This window comes from Lipotes vexillifer, unplaced genomic scaffold (genome assembly GCF_000442215.2).
Source record: "Lipotes vexillifer unplaced genomic scaffold, Lipotes_vexillifer_v1.1 scaffold59, whole genome shotgun sequence".
NCBI classification, from domain to species: domain Eukaryota; kingdom Metazoa; phylum Chordata; class Mammalia; order Artiodactyla; family Lipotidae; genus Lipotes; species Lipotes vexillifer.
Window position 1 is genome coordinate 3,065,065 of NW_006791208.1, and position 6,327 is coordinate 3,071,391.

At 47.5% G+C, this 6,327-nt stretch overlaps 1 protein-coding gene across 3 annotated transcripts in view; it reads left to right on the forward strand.

Moving 5' to 3' along the window:
* The window catches only part of TSPAN14 (tetraspanin 14), a 56,228-nt gene that overhangs the window by 27,516 nt on the left and 22,385 nt on the right, over positions 1–6,327 (forward strand). The gene's annotated exons all lie outside the window — the stretch shown is intronic.

Consider the following 6,327-nt stretch of genomic DNA (forward strand, 5'->3'; position numbering starts at 1 on the left):
AGGAATGCCCCAATGAGACATCAGCTGCCGGGTCCTTTGTGCACATTGGACTGTGGGCCAGGCCTTGTCCCGGGCTCTGGGAGGTAAGGGTGGACAAGGGGAGTAAAACCCTGTCCTTGTGGTGCTGGTGTTCAATCAGAAGGGATATTAGCCTACTGAGCCTCAGAGCAGGGAGGGTGAAGCCGCTTGGCCAGGGTGGTTGGGAAGCACATTCTAAGGAGAGGTGGCTTGTAGGCTGAGACCTGAGTACTAGTGAAGACACAGCTATATGGGGTCTTGGGAAGAAAGCTCCAGGTAGGGAGAGCAGCATGTGCAGAGGTCCTGAGGCAGGAATGAACTTGGCATGTGCAAGAAGCAAAAAGAAGGGCATGTGGCTGGAGCTGAGTGAGTACAGGGCACAGGGGACACAGGTGAGGACACGGGCATGAAGAAGCCAGGTCATGCAGGACTGTATGGTTCCCAGTAAGTAGCTGGAGTTCTACTTCTGTCAGTAACTCTTGGTAGGTTATAAGTTGGATGGTATCATCTGATTTTGGAGTGATTCTGCAGAGTGAAGGCATGGATGGTGGTCCCATGTTCTGAGATGGACATTTGGGGCAGAAGGGTTTGAATGGTCTCTTAGCCAGCCACATGGACATGTCAGTGTCCCGTACCAGTGGCCATCCTGGAGATGGAAGTCTTGGCCACCATCAGAGGAAGGGGTGACCAGATCATCGAAGGAGAGTGTATTGACTGAGGAGAGGAGGGGTCTGAATATTGAGGTGGGGATGCTAGAGGTGGGGTTCAGGAGGAAAGTCCTCTCCAAAGTTGGCTGTGAGTGAGTGAGTGGCCTGAGGTAAAAGGAAGACCAGGAGATTTTGTGTCGTGGAAGCCTTGAGAGGAAGCCCTTCATGTAGAGAGGAGTAGGATGGGGACAGAAAATTGACATTGGCTTTGACAAGGTGGAGGGTATGACCTTGACCAGAACTGCTGGGGATGGAAGCCCACCTGGAGTTGGTCCAGGAGCCCATGGGACATGAGAAAGTGGAGACCAGTGACGCATGACAGTTCTTTCAAGGACTCTTGCCTTAAAGAGGAGCAATTGGGTACTGGCTGGAACTGGTCAAGGGGTTAAGGGAGATATCAAAGCATATCAGTGGCATTGGTCCAGGGGGAGGCAGACATTGCTTCTGTGCAGGAGAGCACGGTGACATGACCGTGCACAGAGGGTTTTAAAACCTCATTTAATACGGGCGTCGAGTCTGCAGCTAGTGTCTGGGTGGGGCCTGATGGAGAAGGAGGGACAGGATAAGTGGTCATGATGCCACATTTGCCTCTACTGAGGATTTTGGCATTTCCTATTTGGACTGGAACTTTGGACATCGAGGCCGACTTATCAGGATCTCTCAGCCTTTCACCCTTGTTTTTCCAGCATCACCCCCTGATGATTTATCTCAAAGTTTGGGGGGTTTTCTTTCCTGGAGAAGTAGGGCGGGATTCAGTGGCTTGGCCATTCACCGCAGGACTTTTCTGGTGCCCAGACAACCTTTCACCAGCAGCCTCATTGTTGCCCCTGAGGTAGGGCAGTGCTGGACATTTGAGGTGGTTCCTGTGGGCCCCTCCTAATGGGAGGACTGTGGTTGCCCCCTCCCTAAGATGTGTGGCTTCTCAGACCTGCATTGCTCCCTGTCTGGAGGAGAGCCTCTGGCCTCACCTGGAGTCCCCAGCCCCCAGCCAGGTGCACAGTTGAGGGCCACCTGGCTTAGGCAGGTGGTTTGACACTTTAGACACTTTGTCCACCCGCCTGTTGTACCCCTGGCCCGGTGGCCCGCTGTGCTTGCTTGGCCTTACATCCCGACCTCTGACTCTCATCCTGATTTTTGCATCTGGAGTGAAACTCTCCTGCTGCTGCTGTGGCCCAGGGCCCTGGTAATCTCTGTTTCTTCAGAGCCTCTTAAGGATAGATTCTTTGCGCTTGGGAAGCTTTACTAACTTGCCCAGTATAATACATTTGCAGCACCAAATTCACACAGCAGAGTTCATGAATCCAGAATTGTAGCAAGTCTGCTTGGTGATTGAAGGGGGCTACAGCGTTATCGGAGTTTTGCAGAATTGGCAGTGTCTGTGGTCGAGAGTTAATCATTTTTCAGTTAGTGTGCACTGGGGCAGAACAGGACAGGACAAACAGGAACAGTCAGGAAAACGAGGCATGAGAGCTCTGTTGGGAAAATGAGAGGGGGAGGCTGCCCGGCCCCTCCCTGCTGGGTTCTAGGCGGAGATTTGCTGTCTTCATCTGCACAGGAGCTGGGAATGTGGAATGAGGCTTGGGAATTGGGGCGCAGAGCCCTTAGGGAAGTGCATGGTGCAGCGGGGGCTCCTGGGTGCCAGTCTGGACTCTCAACCTGAGCTGATTTCTTTGTGAAATACTGCTGTCACCTGCCTGCTGCCTGCCTCACAAGGTTGTTGAAGATGAATAAGATGATGTACCAAGCCCTTACCTCCTCAGAGAAGTTTTCTTCTTTAAATGGAGAAAATACAAAAATAGAGGAATATAATGAACCCCCCCACCCCGGCTGCCGTGTTCCCATCAGCTAGCTTCAAAAGTTACCAACTCAGCCTATCATGTTTAATTTATATCTTCCCCCACCTTGGATTATTTTGAAGCAAAGCACAGATGGATCATTTTGCAGAGAGTTTTTGTTTGGTTTCGATGAATTAACAGTGAGTAAGCGGAGCAGAAGGATGACAGCCTTGATGGTGGACTTGGGCTCCGTAGGCAGGTTTGAATATGCAGAAGCAACCTGTTGAATTCTTTGACCAATTCTAGGTGCGGGAACAAGCAGAGGTTTTATTTAACAGTTTGCCCCATCCAGAATTATTTTCACAGTAACGTTCTTTATAGCAAACACCTGTAGCACTCTAACCGTTTTTTTGTGTTTTTTCTTTTTAAGCTGTCTCCTTCCAACTTCAAGGTCGAGATTTTTCCAAGGGACCATTAATACTTGCTTGAGGCGAGAGATGTGGATGCCCGCAGTGTTTGTGTGTGTTCTGAACTGCATGTTTTACTGGGTGTACATGGAGCTGGGCTTCATGGGGATCTTATCACAGGGATGTCAGGAAAATGCTGCCACCACAGCATTTTGAGGACACTAGCACTTTTTACCCTTTCTCGGTTTTTTAAAATTATTATTATTATTTTAAAATTTATTTATTTTTGGCTGTGTTGGGTCTTCGTTGCTGTGCGCGGGCTTTCTCTAGTTGCGGCGAGCGGGGGCTACTCTTCGTTGCGGTGTGCAGGCTTCTCATTGCGGTGGCTTCTCTCTTTTCTTTTTATAAATTTATTTCTTTATTTTTGGCTGCATTGGGTGTTCATTGCTGTGCTGGACTTTCTCTACTTGCCACGAGTAGAGGCTACTCTTTGTTGTGGTGCGTGAGCTTCTCATTGTGGTGGCTTCTCTTATTGTAGAGCACGGGCTCTAGGTTCGCGGGCTTCAGTATTTGTGGCTCGTGGCCTCTAGAGCGCAGGTTCAGTAGTTGTGGCACACGGGCTTTAGTTACTCTGTGGCATGTGGGATCTTCCCGGACCAGGGCTCGAACCCACGTCCCCTGCATCGGCAGGTGGATTCTTAACCACTGCGCCACCAGGGAAGCCTGGTTTTTTAAAATTATAATCATTCCTTGGATGTGTTAGACCTGTTTCTAGGGCAAAATCTCACTTTGACACAGGAAAATGCAAATCAAAACCACAATGAGATATCACTCTCACCCATTAGAATGGGTATTACTAAAAACCAGAAAAATAACAAATATTGGTGAGGATGTAGAGAAACTGGAATCCTTGTGCACGGTTGGTGAGAACTTATAATGGTACAGCTGCTATGAAAAAAGTATGGCGGTTCCTCAAAAAGTAAAAAATAGAATTACCATATGATGCAGCAGTTCTCCTCTGGGCATATACCTAGAAGAATTGAAAGCAGGATCTTGAAGAGATATTTGTGCACCCTTGTTCGTAGCAGCGTTATTCAAAATAGCTGAGAGCTAGAAGCAACCCCTGTGTCTACTGAAGGATGAATGGATAAACAAAAAGTGGTTTATACAGGCCATGGAATATTATTCAGCCTTAAAAATGAAGGAAATTCCTACACATACTACAACATGGGTGAATCTTGAGGACATTATGCTGAGTGAAATAAACCAAACACAAAAGGACAAATACTCTATGATTCCACTTATATGAGGTACATAGAGTAGTCTGCTTCAGAGACCCAAAGTAGAATGGTGGGTACTAGGGGCTGGCGGGGAGGGGAAAATGGGAAGTTACTGTTTAATGGGGACAGAGTGTCGGTTCTGCAAGATGGAAAGAGTTCTGTGGACGGTGGTGGTGGTTTCACAATACTGTGAATGTACTTAATGCCACTGAGCTGTACACTTAAAAATGGTTAAGATGGTAAGTTTTATATTATGTGTACTTTACTATGATTAAAATTCTTTAAAAAATCTCACTTTGACTTGCAGAGAAGCTGGGAGGGGCTTACAGCCTTTGTCTTTGTTCATTCTCACCCTACCTGATTCCACAGAGAATTTGAGCTTCCCTGGTTTTTGCTGAGTGAATCCTCTTGAGGGATGATTTCGATGATGCCTGCAACTCCCACCACAGACACTGAGTTTAATCTGCAAAGATTCTGATAAAGCCCTTGCCTGGATCTATTTCGGAGGTGGATTAAAAGTGAAAAATGGAGACTGCTTGTAGGCACAGACGACAGAGAGCCCCCCCCCCCCCTGTGGACCTTCTCAGTGACAAGGGCAGGTCTGAGCTACAGCTTCCTTGCTTGTAAAATGCGGGAATTCATTTCTGACCCTAATGTGCAGCCTGTTTCTGGGTGAGACACATGGACATTTGTGCTCTGTGACCAGCATGGCTTGAGGCCCCTTCCTCAGAAGTAATAGATGCCTCCCAGGAGTAGGGTGAGCATGTAATTTGTGATCCAAGTTGGGAAACTTTTAAGCATGAAAGAGAGGTTATTAAGAATTTTGCTGGAACAACAGATGTGCCCCAGGACTGCCCCAGGCAAACCAAGACAGTCCCTAACCCTAACCCTTCCCAAGAGAGGCAAAGCCAGTCTGATGCGGAAGGACCTACCGGCAGCTCCCTGCCCTTGCTCCCGTTTGTGGCATTTTTGTGGGTGGATGGTCTTAACTCTCTTTGTCTGGCCCCACAATGGGCTGTTGACTCTGGATCATTCTAACCGTTAGAGAATTGCCCTTATTTGAGCTGAACTCTGTCCATGTGATATCAGACCCCAAGGCCTGATCCCTAGGTCTGAGTGCAGATGGTTTCTCTGCTTCCATTTCTTGGTAATTCAATGCAGTCAGAAAGGGAAAGTCTTGCGTTTTAATAACATGTGTAGAGACTATTTCACTTCCACTGCTGAGAGGTGGTACCTTTTTTCCCTTCCAGTTTTATTTACTAAACTTTTGTAACTGCATAGAAATTCTAGAAGACTACACAAGGCATCGCAACTTGACTGTGTTCCCTCGTTCAGGCTCCATTTTCCTGTCTGCAGTCACGCATAGTTTCACATCTTGGTGAGAGTATCCACGTGATCTTGAAGTCTGCGTTTTCGTGTCAGCATCACCTAGTGTAGAACATTCCAGGTTGCCGCACAGTCTTCCTGATTGTATTTTTGGAAATTCCTATATTGGACATTTAGGTTGTTTCCAGTTTTTCTACTATCCTAGATAAGGAGCGGTGATTAGCTTTTGTAACACAGATTCTTCCCTTTGGGGAAAGGGGAGAAATTATTTGCTGGGATAGATTCCCAGGAGTGAGAGTAAATGGGTCAGAAGGTGTGTCCATCGTTTTGACGGGCCTGACATTTATATAGTCATATTCTCCAGAAGGGCTGCCCCAATTCATAGGAAATAGACCGCCTTATCTTTTGGCTCATAAGGGTGTGTGCTTGTGTATTTTTCCACATTTTGTCTTGCCAAGACAGGGCGAGGATTGCTTGATTAGAGACTCCGCTAGAACTAGGAGTGGCTGATCCGTTTAGGGCCTCAGCTCCTGATCTCACTGGCTCAGGTGCATCTGCAGCTGGGACCACCAGGAGGGGTTTGCGAGGATGGGCAGTATGGTGCACTGTGATTATTCCCCAGGACATATGATTATTACACACTCACAGGGTGGCGTCAGGTCTAAGTAACTGGTGGTGTGTATAACTCTGCTTCCTTGGCCAGTAAATAGTCAGCGTGGCCCAGTCTGCTGGGGTGATTTGTCATCTATGGGGGAGTACCCTATTCCCATCTTGTTTGTACCTTTTTTTTTTTTTTTTTTTTTTTTTTTTGAAA